General features: G+C 41.1%; 1 protein-coding gene across 8 annotated transcripts in view; it reads left to right on the top strand.

Annotated features, from left to right (window-relative positions):
• Positions 1-1,186: 1,186 nt before the first annotated feature.
• Positions 1,187-14,855, top strand: part of peli1b (pellino E3 ubiquitin protein ligase 1b) — a 45,993-nt gene continuing 32,324 nt past the window's right edge. For 7 of the 8 annotated variants that reach the window (XR_013296157.1, XR_013296156.1, XR_013296154.1 and 4 more), the window contains exon 1: positions 1,187-1,554. The gene's annotated coding sequence lies outside the window, so the exon portion shown is untranslated. Of the gene's footprint in view, positions 1,555-1,835; positions 1,921-14,855 lie in introns of all 8 variants that reach the window. The other variant, XM_077581624.1, reaches the window with a different exon arrangement.

The following is a 14,855-nucleotide window of genomic DNA, read 5'->3' as shown; positions in this document are numbered from 1 at the left end:
TAAAAAGTTCCTGTTTTCAAGTAAAATAAATAAATAAAAATACCACTGACCGTGCATGAAAAAGACTTCACTTTCAGAGCAGGGCAACATGAAATTAATTTTCATTATTATGATCTTTTATTTATTTTTATTTATTCTCATTTTAACTTTAATGGCCATCTATTTATTTCTCCTATTGTACATATATTTTTACTTTTCAAGCCTCATATGAGAAATTTTGCAAGTATAAATGAAAGTAATGTTTATTTTTGGCACTAGTAATGTATAGTAAGTATCTTAATCTATAGCCCTATAGATGCAAATTCAACCTGTATCATCCTATTCATTTTTTACAATATGTTTGTGTTTTCAAATTATTGTATAGGTACTTACCTAAACAAACGTAATAATTTAAATGGGGGGGGGGGTCTATTTCGTAACAGGTAAGCATGCATTTCAAATCTTTCGGGGGGTGCCGACAGAAACATTTTCTTTCTGATAAACGTGGCTGGTGTATTGCTTGGTCGCAGTAATTTTGCTGCTGCTACTCAACATTTTTTTGGGGGGGGCGAAGGGTGTGATAGGATGGGTGCCTGGCCTTTGAACACCACTTGTGCCCTTAAGATTATGCTATTTGTCTTCAAATCACTAAATGCCTGCCTTACCTCAGTGACCACCGACAACCTCTTCCCTGTGCCTCAGTTCAGCTGACCAGCTGCTTATGGAGTATGCCAAAAATCTAAAGTGGAAAATCAGAAAGGATAGAGGCTAGCCTTTTATAGTGCGGTCTGCGGATCTTATGGGACAACCTCGAAGTACACATCAGTCAGACACACACACTGTGCAATTTTAAACACTGCCTCAAAACCTCATTTTTAGCATAGGCTTTGAACACAGCATGGGACTAGTCTCAAGCTGTCCTTTTTTTCTTTTGTTCTTTTTTAATGTTCTTTTATTGTTTGTTTTATTTGTGATTGTTTTATTGTTTGTATATTATGAATCATATGACCCATAAGCAATTTAAAATAATTCGTATCGTTTTTCTCGTGTGTGTGATTTTTTTAACATTGGCTTTTGAATTAGTTTGCGGTTGGTACTGCCTTGAGCATATCCTGGAGCAGAAAAGCGAGCGAGAAAACTAGACTTCCCAGCATTCTCTGCGTTGACGTCGCAGCGTTTTCTTAGCGTTCGATCCGCCCACTCCGGCTCGCTAGCTGGCTCTCGCCCGGGGACTTGTGGATGTAGAGTCAGTGTGTGTTTACGTTGGAAGGCTCACAACAAAGGAGAGCCTGTCATTCAAACCCGAGTCTCCACTCACGCTCACTGGATATTCTCCTCCTCGGCGGACACACTCCTCAATGACCCTTGATTTGGACAATTTTCACCTTTATTCATGAATCAAGAATTATTACCTTTTTAACCCCCCACCCCTGTTCTTCTTCTTCACGTGCCGGTTGAGCTAGCTTGCTAAATTGGCGGCGGCGGCGGTGGTGGAGCCCAGCCCAGGAGCGGCAGAGCTCAGCCGGGTGGCAGTCAGTCAGAGACGCTGGAAATAAAGCCGTCATTGAACCCACGGTGAGTCCTTTACACGCTCCCCCACTGTCTATTTAGCGTCAGTAAGCGGGTTTAGGCTCCTTTAGAGGCAGCTAACATTATCATTTTAGTGCCACAGAGAAGGCGCTCGCTTGATTTTAGTGTTGGTCTCAGCTGTGAATTACGCCTGAGGGTGGGGGCGGGGTCTTTCTTTGTGCTCAATCCCTAGCTTGATTTTGTATGTCAATACTAATAAATTAGATTTATGTTTCGCCTTTGTATGTGCTCCCGGGTGGTTACTTTCCATCACCTCCTGTTTCCAGTGTGCATGCTGACCTGTCACCAGCAGCCCAAACTGCACAGGCAACAACATTGCCCGATAAGGAAGCCAGCCAGAGGGAAAGCAATGTGTGTGTGTGTATTTGAGTGCGTGTTGTCTTAAAAAAACCTTGCAAACTGAATGTATTTTCACACACTCAAATATCATATTTCCCCTTTCAAATGAATAGAGCTGCCATTAACTCTTTCACTGCCAGACGTTTTCAGAAACGGGTTGTCCCCACTGCCAGCCGATTTAAGCATTTTGAGTGATCTTTCAAGGTCCACAGAAAATGTTGTGTTTGGACTATGGAAACACACATACTACCAAATGAAAGATTGGACTCTCAGCTTTCATCAGAAAAAAAAGTTTGTTTCTACCTTATTCCGTTCTTCAGTAATCAACAATAGAAAATGGTTACTTTCACCGAAATTCTCTATTATGAAACAAAAAACGGAGAAAAAGAGCTTTTTGTGAAACGATGTTATTTCATGCACTCTAGTGAATTGTACACTTCTTTTTGTCCATGAATGATGCCACAAACACCTAAATAGTGCTTTACTTCTGTAAAACGCTTTCACCAACAATGAAAAAGTGTTTTTTGATTGCAAAATACGTTTATTTCCATTCAACAGTGTAACAATTTGACAAAACAATTTCGCAAGCTATTTACAAATGTGTGCAACTGTGGTACTACTTACAATTATGTGGATGTTTCAAATACAGTTTTTCCTTTTGTAACGCTCTCCTGCGTGCAAGGAGACGCCAGGACTCGCACAACAGTTTACTTTCACTTTCACATTGGTCCGTTTTGCGTGCAAACGTTGCACTTTCTTGACGGCCTTTTTTTCCGGGGAATAAAAAGCAAGTAGCAGACTGTACACACTTCCTCCGATGAATATGCATTGGACTCGGGGCACTCTCCGTCGTCCGATCGAACGTCCGCCTGTGCGTGCTCGGTTGCGTTCCGCGTTACGACACCGTCATAGCCGCCGCGTCAGCGGTTCCAATTTCGCCGTCAAGCTCGGATTCACCTTCATCATCATCGAGGATGATCATCGTCGTCATCAATGTACTATTTTAGCGTTGGTCGATGCCTTTCGTCTTGTAAGTGTAGCGCTGCTTGCAAACGCTCGCCATTGCCCGTTCCCTCCTCCATCTAGCTCCATCTAACGTCTTCTACTGCCGCGTCAATGCTTCTCAACCACGGAGTCACCACCCTCATCTTCATCATCGATGATGATCATCGTCGTCAACAATGTGCTCTTTCAGCGATGCTTTTGGTCTTTGAAAAAAAAAACGTCTCGGGCGTGAGCTCCTCGCGACCGGCCGCCATTTTTCCTTTGTCTTCCATTCTCATCTCCTGCTCGACGCTCTAGCTCCGCCTCTACTGACGCCCACCCGATCTTGTCAAAAGAGAGTCATCGCTGCCCTCTAGGGGCCAAAAATAGTCATTAGGCACAACAGACAGACTGGAAACTTTCACCAGACATGCGGAAGGGTTTCCTCTACCCGTTTCAAAAAATAAAAATAAAATCATTGGATGACATCTTTTGACGTCATTGGCAGTGAACCGTAGGTTTTTACTTGACGTCTTTAAACGTCAGTGGCAGTGAAAGAGTTAATTAATTCCCTAAAAACCCAACGAAAAAAATCTTGAAAGGAAAATAGCACTCTATGGTATTGTACTTACCCAATAAAATAGAATGTACATAATTAAACAATTTCGTCAAAATTATTTAATGTGTCAATTCAATTCATAGTGATGCTCCTTTTGGTGTGCCCACCTTGGCCACCAGGGGGCAGTATGATTCGGTTATACAAGAAGACTCGCCACTACTCTAAGGCAAGCTTTTGCAGAGCACCTAAAATGACATGGAAGGCCAGAAATGACCCATGGGGCTTGAGTTTGACACCGTAATGACTTCATTTCACTTAGCCTTGACTATCTCTACACCATCCCATTCCTCCATCCTGTCCCATTTGAAAAGATGTGATTGCAAGTTTGGTTGCAGATTGGGACCACGATCGCTTCACGCTTGCCTTTTTGCAGTAGGGTAAACTTCCCATCTGTTGCAATACTCTGAGGCTTTATTGCATAGAATCAGAACATTCTGCAGGCTCATACCTTGGGAAGTGGGAGTTGGATATGCAGGAACATGGCTGGATAGTAGCGGAATACCTAATTTTCCCCTGGGAGCCGTATGATGTGAATGGCACCTTCAAACCACAATGGCAACAAAATGACTTTCTGTGTTTCACAGCTTTGCTTCTTCATTTACTGTTGTGCATGCTGGATTTCGTGTCAATGGGTGGCAGGTAGGCATGTCCAAATAAAAAATTGTATGCACCCTATTCAGAGTGACTTAATTTTGATTATCTGCTAATACTGTCCGTGTTGGCAGGGTTTTTGAGTATGATAAAGCCACAAAAAGGCAAATAAAAAATAGCTAAGTGAGACAATTGTGTAAGAATGTGCATAGAAGTAGAGCGCACAATTATTACAATTATAAAGGTGCTTTCAAAACACAATGGCAACGTACATTTTCACCAGACCACTTTGATCATTTGTTGAGTAAAGTTTCAATTCTGAATAATGGTAAAGCTTCAAAAAGGTGATACATTTTCTGGAATGGTGCAGTAGTAAGAAATAATAATAATAATAATAATAATAAAAAAACTCACACTTGCTATCTATCGCATGTTGAGCAAATTTCCCTGGAGGAGTGCATTCAGGTACAAATCAGTGATGACTACGTTTACTGACACTCGCTATCGCATGTTGAGCAAACTCCCCTGAAGGAGTGCATTCAGGTACAAATCAGTGATGACTACATTTGCGTTTCTTCATTTTTTGAGTTCATCCTGTCGTGATTAACATGCTGGATTTTGTTGCCTCAAATCAGATTCTGGTGGCATACGTTAATATTGTCTAATGTTCCGTGTTTTGAATGGGCCCTAAAATATGAATCTTTTGAGCAGGATACGCATGTTGGCAGAATTTGCTGAGTTTGTGAGTGCGTTAAAGCCAGTTCATGGGTCTGTTATTGCCAGAGTGTTCTGCAGTCTAGCAGAGGACATTTGACAATGTACGCCTCTCTCTCCGTTCCCAACGTTAGTGTCTCAATTTCAACAAGGAAACCCGAGCTGATGGTGTCAGAGGGGAGCAGGCAGATACTCAAATGTCTTAATGGAGGTTCGAACACACACACACACACACACACACACACACACACACACACACACACACACACACACAGTCTCAGCGGGATGCTGCGTTACTGTTGTCAATGAAGGAATGGATGAAGGTCAGACTGGAATGTTGAATGCAGTTCAAGTTAGCACACATGATACAACATGTCCAACCACAGAAAGAGGGTGTGACACTAGCCTTGAGTTAAGTTGAGGGCTACTATGCAATTTCAGCTCATTTCAAGCCTGATTAGTGTTGACTCAGGAATTGAAATATTTAGGGAAAATTACAGATGAAACGTGTAACAAGTTCGGCCCATGCTTTGTGCAAAGAAGTATAAAACTAAAATATTTATCTTTTGTTTTTAAACCCAGAATTATCAGCTGCTCGCAAAAATAAAGGATTTGGTTTCACTGCTTTAATACTTACTAAATAATACAGTGTTTTGTAAAATATTTACCATGTGAAAAGAAACTGAACAGGGCAGTATAAACAGACAAACTTTGACGTCTGAAAGGACGCTGAAATTTCCAGAGCAGAAGTACGGCTCAGTAGTAGTGTTTACCTTTGTTACAGTTGGCAGAAAGATGCAAAATGTTGCCGGATGGTTCTATGCCCGCAGTACATTATCCCAACACACCCCATAACGCAATATAGTCATTACGCCTTAAAGCATTAGCCAATTCATTATGAGTCAGGTTTCCATCCAAATGTTTAGAATTTTTTTTTTGCAAATTTTGTGAAAATGCGCAAAACGAACATTCGACTTATGCCCGTTTCCATCCGCTCTTGTTTTGCGAATATGCGCCGCAAGATGACGTTGTAGTGATGGAACTTTGGGACAATGGGGAGTTGCAGGTGGGAATGTTGGTTTTGACGGACTGAACGGAAGTAGTTTGTCTTGTTGGCTTCCCTCCCGCATCTAAGTGAAGTGTGTCGTTACATTGAGAGCTGATGCTAATAAAGCCATCTAAAATTGCATTAATGTTTTTTTTCTTTAATGAATTATAAAAAGAATCGTGTTTCTTCGTCTCCCCAAACATATCTTACTTTATCACCCGCCATTTATTGCGACTACAAACGTGCGTGTGACGTAGTATCGGTCAAAACGTGCGACATATATCCGGTCTTGTAGTCACTTATTCGCAAAACCTTCGCCAAAATGCGCATTTTCCTTTTTTCAATTTGCTTCAAAAACAACCCCCTCCCAGCATAACAATTTTTTGGCGAATTTTGGGCCTTTTTTTTCTGCCGTTTCCATTCAGTTTCTTTTTCGCATTTCTTGAAAATTCGAATCAAAATACGTGGATGGAAACCCACCCAATGAAGCAGAAAGTGATGGTGTCAAGATGGGGGTGGAGGACCCAAATGCAGGGAGGCAGGAGAACCACGACAGGGATGCATGTAATACTGAAAACAATTTATTTAACAAAAACACTAACAGGGGAACTGGTTAAAACTCTAAATAAACAAAACCAACAAAGTTATGAAAAGACCAAGAATCAAAGTAACAACAAAACACAAGAGTGGTGACAGCAACAATGATCCAACCAAGACTGAACAAAACCAGGAAACTAAATACAAGCCAACTAACGAGACAACGAGAGACACCTGGACAAGACACAAGTGGCTTGGGGAGATGATTGGATGACACAAGGGAACAGGATGACGAGTAAAGGTGCAAACAAAACCTAACGAGCAAAACTGGACACAAATCATAACTGATGGATCGATTTGTGTGGATGTCTAAAGCAGGAACGGGCTAACCTTTGTGCTCAAGGGCCACATTTGATTTATCAGAATGGACAAATAGGCCTGTCATGTGTAGCTACATGAGCTCAACATTTTACTTTACTAATATTTTTGGTAGTATTATTTTACCAATTATTTAATGAGATAAATGACTAAAAATAGCAAAGTGAGTACATTTTAATTGACCAATTTTAGTAATAAAAAAACTACAAAATGAATTCAACAAACATGACAGGATTCTCTTGATAATGCAAATGCGAGGTGGGCCGCATCTACAACAACCAAATGTTTTGAAAAACCTCACTTATTAATGTATTTAGCCTGAACGTTAGCGGAGGCAGATTACGTCTGTCCTGGAAAGTAGGTCAAAAGGTGGGCACATTTTGGCGGCCTGATTTCAACGTCAAAAAAATAAAAGGGGGATTAAAAAAAAATAATCCATGCTTAATCCTACAGTTGGTTCCCATCCTAGAAATGTTTGTTAAACTCATTAAATATGCCACAAAAGTTGTGTGAAACTACTCCAGCCACACTATGCACATTGTTGCTTGTTACCAAAGATAAACAACACTATTTTATTGCTTTTATTTGGCCTTTTATCATGGGCGGCCTAAGCACACCTGTGCAATAATAATTTTGTCTTATTAGCATCTTGATATGTCACTTGTAAGGTGGATGGGTTATCTCAGCATAGGAGAAAGTACCCACATTGGCACAACCGATTCCGATATTTGGCAAAATAAAATTCTGATAACTGATTAATTGGCCTATTAATTAAAAAAAAAAAAGTCAAATAAAATACCTATTTTTTGTCCTTACAACAATTAAACATAAATTACAGGCAGAACATGTAATTGTTTGTTTATAAAAGAGAGAAAAATCTGCTAATTAAAATAATTGATTTTCTTTCTTTGGAATTGGGCTTTGTCTTATGTTGTAATGTGTTAATGTGATGAATAATTCGGCCCACTTTTTTGCAGATTTTTGTTGATGTGAAAAAGACCAATATCGGCTAATCAATCTGTCTGGCCCTAGTGCTCACCAATGCAAATTTAGACAGACTTGTAATATTTGAGGGAAATGGGCTGTTTTTGTACGTAGAATAAAATCTGAACTCTATGAGTTAGGGTTAGGGTTATTTGGTGTTATTTGGCGCGTCACCCACAGCTATGTTATGCTAAGCTATGAGGTAATTTGCTAAATTCCGCTTTGTTCAGGTAAAAAGAAGTTGACTGGACTTTGCCTTTTATACAGACCTCAGTAAAGTTAATTTTCACAGAGCGACAGCGTATCAAAATAGTTGTCAAATATAACTGCTTTCAACACAACAGGGTGGGAGAAGTGAGTGTCTGGTATTAGATTTCGGACCATTGTCAGATAACCTTACACACAGCCGCTGTCCCACCAATGTTACGGCTCTTATAAAATTTCAATGACGTTATTGATGATTCAAATCAATCGATGTTGACTTGATAATCATGACTATCGTACAAATTTGAAAGTTAGTATGTAGTCAAAATTGCCCCCCTTTATACTTTGGTGTCATTTTGTAGGGCATTGATTTTAAAGGAATCTAGGAAAATTATGGCTTTTACAGGTAGTGTGAAAGGATGACCTCTTGCCTTTTTGTCTGTGGTTTTCTTTGCATTAAATGTCTCGTATTATTCAACTTTTAAACATACTAAAATAGTTCTAAGAAAAAAGAAGTTTCAACCTTGTAATTCAGTCAGACTTGTTCAGTTTTATTTGGCAAAAAATGGCAAATTAGTTCCCACATTAGAAGGAAGGGTGGCGTGAAAGGGCGGGATAAAAGGCCGGCCCGAGGCAGAGAACATTTCAAGTGTACAGTCTGCGTGCAGAAAGTATTGTTGTTAATACATACGACGTGTTGACACACGCTGACCACAATAACAAAAACACACAGTTATGTCATCGCATCTTTGAAGACGGCGTATTGCCGTGTGTGTGTGTGTGTTTGGATCCTGTTGCTGTCTGTTGTCTTGTGGTGCGGTTGAATCATTGATGAGGTTGTAACTGGAACGTCGCCCCTCCTACTCCGCGTGTCAGCGGCCCCCCTCCCGCTGTCGCTCTCAGGAACGTCGCACGAGGCCGCCTGCATGCCTACACTTGAATAAATAAAGGCCTCTCCTCAATTAGATGCCTCCGTTTGCCCTCTCAAGACACAAATTAACCATATGTGAGTATTTTTAAAATATTCTATTTCCTCAGAATTGATGCAGAGTTAGGGTATTTTTAAATATTTTTGAATTTTCTCAAATAGTGGCTTAATAGATTTTGGGCTCCAATTGACCATCTCGTCCACTCGAATAAGTAAATGCCTCTACCCAATTAGATGCCTCCTTTTCTCCTCCAGAAATAAACTAGACCTTTTTCATCTTTTGTCCCTCAGAGATGACAAGTAAGTAAACTATGTGAGTAGAATATTGCATTTCCTCATCTAGTAGTCTCCATTCGCTTGGAAGCCGTGCACCAATTGATTGTTGGGTCCACTTGAATAATTACATACCCCTTCTCAAATAGATGCCTTTCTCCACTGAAGAAAATACGTTTCTGTGAAGTTTATAGTCTATAGGTAATTTGTAGACAGTCCTAGCCAGTCCCTTCAGGATTTCACGTGAATTTTTTAAGATTGTTGCGGGCTAAAATAATTAATATTAGATAAAAAGAAATTGCCAATGCTATTAAAATATACAGTGCTTAATGCTGTCATGGCCAAAATCATTGCCATAACTACTACTACATTTACTCCTCAAAATCATCAACACTTACTCTTGATCTCTCTGAAAAAGATACTTTTGTCCACTTTCAATTAAGAGAGTATGGTGATATACAGACGCTCCTCGAGTTACGAACATTCGAGTTACGAACAACGGTACATACGAACATGTCTGCGCGCATGTCAAAAAATGTTCGGAAAGAGATACTGTTAAGTTAGATTTTGTATTGCGCACACTTTTCCGAGTACTGTAGTGCTTCTTTCCGCCGCTAATACCGACGCTTGGCGCTGTGAGAGCTCACCCAGCATTGGAGGCTCAGCAACGTGTCGAGGAGGAGGAAGAAGAAGAAACGCCTGTCGCTCATAGATAAAGCCATCGCACTCTTCGAGCAGCAAGACCCAAATATTGAACGTTGCACAAAGGTTGCAAATCAATTGAATGATGCCATACAGTGCTACCGCATCATTTATGATGAAAAAAGAAGAAAACTGTGCAATTGTCGTTAGATCGCTTTTTTCGGCCAGTTTCTAGTAAATCCTCCAAGGAAGATACTCATCAACCCTCATCTTCTTCTCCTCGACCCTCAACTTCTTCCTACATTGAAGTTACGGAGGAGGAAGTAACTTTTGAAGCCCATTCCAGCGACGACGAAGAACCTCTCATGATATAAAATCCTCCTCTTCCTCCTCCTCCTCCTCCTCCATCAAATCCTTAAGCATCGAGTACATCTTCCAAAAGTAAGTTAAACTTCATTTTATTTATCTTATTACGTATATGTACATACTGTGTGTGTCTCTCGCTCTCTCTCTCTAACATACGTAGTACAGTACTGTACGTATTCTCTTTAAACATAAATTATAATACAAAATATAGCACTGAAGCAACTTACGAACAAATTTACCTTACGAACGATCGCTCGGAACGTAACTCGTTCGTAAGTTGGGGAGCGTCTGTATCTTCAGTTTATAATTCTACACATATAAAGACATATTTAATGATTGATTTACATCAGAAAACTGCTCAACTCTAGGCTTAACGTGCATCATTCACATACAAATGTCACTTAATCGCCTATATGATTGTGAGCATTTTTCTTTCAACACTTTTTACATGTTTAGCACTCATGAAATAAGAGAAATACAATTGTTGGCGCTATTAATTACACTAGGCGAGCGTGCCGCTATGACTTACCGGTATCTTTATCGTTGTTATGGTGCTTGTGGAATCGCCATATGGCTCTTGGTGGAACAGAATTGTCAACAAATCGCTCCTTTTGACAGACGTTTTTTGTAAAATTTCTACTGCTATTTTTGATTGTCACTCTTGCCAAAGTTGTCAAACCAGTTCCAGGCAACGACGTGGACTCTTTGCTAAAATGCTAAAGTATGCTAAGGCTTAAAGTCCAAACGACACGTCCGTCACGTTGTGACACGCTTCCAGCGGCACCTCCAAAATAAAAGTCGCTATACATTTCAGCTGTCTAAACACTTTTATTGTGACAAAGTCCGACAATAACAGTGCCTCTAACTGTGCGCAAATGACATTTTCAGAACTAGTCACCGCACAATGTCTTGTAAGCTTACTTCGAGCCTTGAATCTAATAAATAAATTGTAACGCAACACATTTCTCAGACAATAACGATAACAGCGTTTCAAATATGGGGAGAATAATTAGTTAGATTAGTCCGTTTATGGGACAAAAAATGGAGTTACCTAACGCCGTTAGTTTAAACACCATTATTTCCAACACTGCCTATTGCCTACTGCTGCACTTTTTATTTAATTTTAATTTTATCTCTTTCTATTCTGTTGTTTTCTCTTTATTGTAAACTGCAGCTGGACGGAGTCCATGAAAAAGTTCCCCTCGGGGAAAATAAAAGTATATCGTATCGTATCGTATTACAATTGAGCACTGTGAAGTCTGCCTAGCAACAAGCAGCCAGGACAAATATGACTCAAGAGTCCAGTTTGCAGAGTCCTCGTGAAAATCAAGGCTGAACCTTGGGTACTTTGTATTCTTGGACCTGGCTGGTAGAGTTGCCATTTTGTCTCTCAGCCTGCACACAGCAACTTCTAGTTTGTGTTGATGAGTCAATTTCATTCTCAGCGGGAATTTGGCGCCAAAGCCTCCAACTCCCGATTACTGTCTGCTTGTTTAGGCGCAGTCGGGGGTGAGTTGTGTTGATTGTGCCGTCATCCTCTAGGGGGGAATCTGCTGTACGGATTTATTTTGCATGCTTTTGAAGCAAAAAGTCTGAAATAAATCAGACAGGTGTGGCCAGACTTGACCAGGCAATACTTGGTGGTCTCGCTTGCGTCCACATGTGTTTTCAACCGTGTTTACATTCCACGCCTTGTTCCTAATGTTCGAGTCCTTCTCATGACCCCTGCTGCATATTTTGTGCCTCGCTGTTTAGAGCTGACGAGCATTGTTGTGGCAACGCTTGTTCAGAAGTCAGTGAAGTACATTAGGGGTAAGTCCCCGAAAAGACAAGATCAGTCTGAGTCTCCTTCACACAGAGACCAAGCACAATTGCCACATCAGAAGATGTAAAGAGTGTTACTGCATCCTGCAATCAAATATTTACAAATGAATGTCTGGTTCTGGTATTGTGGACTTTGCCTTTTATACAGACCTCAGTAAAGTTAATTTTCACAGAGCAACAAAGTATCAAAATAGTTGTCAAAGATAACTGCTTTCAACACAACAGGGTGGGAGAAGTGAGTGTCGGGTATTAGATTTCGCACCATTGTCAGATAACCTTACACACAGCCGCCGTCCCGCCAATGTTACGGCTCTTATAAAATATCAATGACGTTATTGATGATTCAAATCAATCGATGTTGACTTGATAATCATGACTATCGTACAAATTTGAAAGTTAGTATGTAGTCAAAATTGCCCCCCTTTTTACTTTGGTGTAATTTTGTAGGGCATTGATTTTAAAGGACTCTAGGAAAATTATGGCTTTTAACAGGTTGTGTGAAAGGATGACCTCCTGCCTTTTTGGCTGTGGTTTTCTTTGCATTAAAGGTCTCATATTATTCAACTTTTAAACATACTAAAATAGTTCTCAAATGTGTAAAAGACATGTCTGTGACATGCATTCGTCAAAATTTACTTTAGATCTAATATTTTTACTGTCCCTAAATCAGCCCAAACATATTCAAAACCGCCTTGAGGGGTGTGTCACTTTTATGTAAATAGCCATGTGCTAATGTTGTGAATGGAAATGACTGGCCATGGGAGCAGAAAAAAAGAAAAATACAGACATGTCTTTTACATACTTGATAACTATTTTAATATGTGGAAAAGTGGCATAACATTTTACCATAAGAAAAAGCAACATAACGTTATTACAGAGACTATGTTGTAGCGTTAGTTTGTGGTTGTTTTGGCATTGGTTATTTTGCCGTAACCGGCAAATTTTTGCGAACGTTATTTTGCCGTGAATGTCTCCGATTTGCCGTGAATGCTTGTAGATATTTACAAGTGGTTATGAGTAACACAAATGTGAACATTTAGGCTACTGCGCAGTCGCAACGTGCAAGCCGTTTCGTCGAGACCACTTAGCGGCCGGTTAGCATCACAAAGTCATGTCAACTAGGCGGCGAGTTGCCAGTCACGGCAAATTAACCTCCGCGGATTGTATCTTGACAAAACAATACGCAACATCTTCACATTATCCAACCACCATCTGCTTTATCATATCTGACCTCTTGTAACCAAACAACCTTCACACGACAAAAGTAGCTCCCACTTTAGGCACTAAAAATACACCAGTAATATGGTAGAAGGTGCGCATCTCTTTTTAGAAAGGTTAGGAAGGTTAAATCAAAAATGTTAAACTTACATCTCTCCCGTTTGCAGTCATATCACACTGTTGGGACTGATCCATTATGTTTAAACGTGTTATAAATCCAGCTCTGAACAGGCTTTCACTAACAAAACAGTCCTTTGAGTAATGATGTCAGTAACGTCCTTCAAAAATAAAATTAATCCACTGTCTTCTCAAAGACCACTAACCCGAGGGGGCTGGGTCGAGTGCACTTCCGTGTCTTTTTCTTTTTTTTTCTTCTAAGAGCTCAGTATTGTTCATTCAGTAATTTTACCGATTTGACATGTCATCATCATTGCCCTTTTTTTTTTTTTCTTTAAAAAAAAAATTGTGTGTGCATGCGAGTGTGTACTCATTAGTTCACCTAAAACCTAAAATTCACTTAAAATTAGAAATCCCATACCGTTCACCTAAACCGAATACTTTAGAATCCAGCTAGAGTCGTGAGGTTGTCAGGAGACCCGAGGAAGGATCAAAGAAAAGAAAGGAAAGTGAAATCCAGCACTGACCAGACATTACCTACTACCTACCAGGTTACCAACCAGAGTCTTTCACCAACCCCAGAAACATCTAAATTCCAACAAATTAGGGAGCCACCGGCCGGAGAGCAAACCAAGGAGCCAGGAGCGCCCCCCACCCCACCCCAACACGGCCCGCGCCCCCAACCCAACGCAGCCAACCCCGCCAGGCACCCCACCGGCCGACAGCCCCCGCTTTCGGGGCAATAGGGCTCGCCCCCCCGGATACTGGGGCCCGCCCGAGGTGCCAGGAGGCCCACCGGAGCGGGGCAGGCACAACACCACCGCCCACCGGAGCGGGGCAGGCACAACACCACCACCCACCCGCCCGGAAAGGCAGCAAGGGGGAGAGGGAACCACGGGGTACCCCGGAGGCCCACAGGCCCCGAACCGCGTCGCCGGGCCCGGAGCGACACCGCGCTGGGGCGGCGCCGCCCCGGACACCAGGGAGAGCACCGCAACGCAGCACCCCCCAAGAGACCCAAGGAACGGCCAAGACGCAGCCGCCACCCAGCAGCCAACAGAGGGGCAGAGCCGCCCACGCTCAGCCAGGGGCGACAGCACCTATAGAATTAACCCACTAGCATGCAGTGAATCCGAATATTAACCCTTAGTGCCCATTGGAGGTGAATCTTGAGGAGTTGGTGACTGTAAGGTGTCGTTTGATGTAGTCCGCTTGATCCTGCTGGCCGCAACTGGGTTCCTGACTATAAAAACACAACCATTAGTTACAAAGTGCCAAATACAGAAACAACAATGTAAGTTATCGTGATGTGGTGGCTCGCTAACAGGCAGAATTAAGTAACCAGATTTAGGTTAAAATATTCTATATACGTAGACCATGTTTCTATATTTGGTTTTTATTTGAGGCAGATATTTTTTCCATTAAAATGTGATTTATGAGGAGGTTAGACCATTGGTCAATATTCATTTTGTTTATTTTTCCAGTTCACAAGAATTGTTTTTTTTTTTGCGATAATAAGG

Source organism: Vanacampus margaritifer, chromosome 12, assembly GCF_051991255.1.
Source record: "Vanacampus margaritifer isolate UIUO_Vmar chromosome 12, RoL_Vmar_1.0, whole genome shotgun sequence".
Classification (NCBI taxonomy): domain Eukaryota; kingdom Metazoa; phylum Chordata; class Actinopteri; order Syngnathiformes; family Syngnathidae; genus Vanacampus; species Vanacampus margaritifer.
This window is presented reverse-complemented; position numbering and strand designations above follow the sequence as displayed.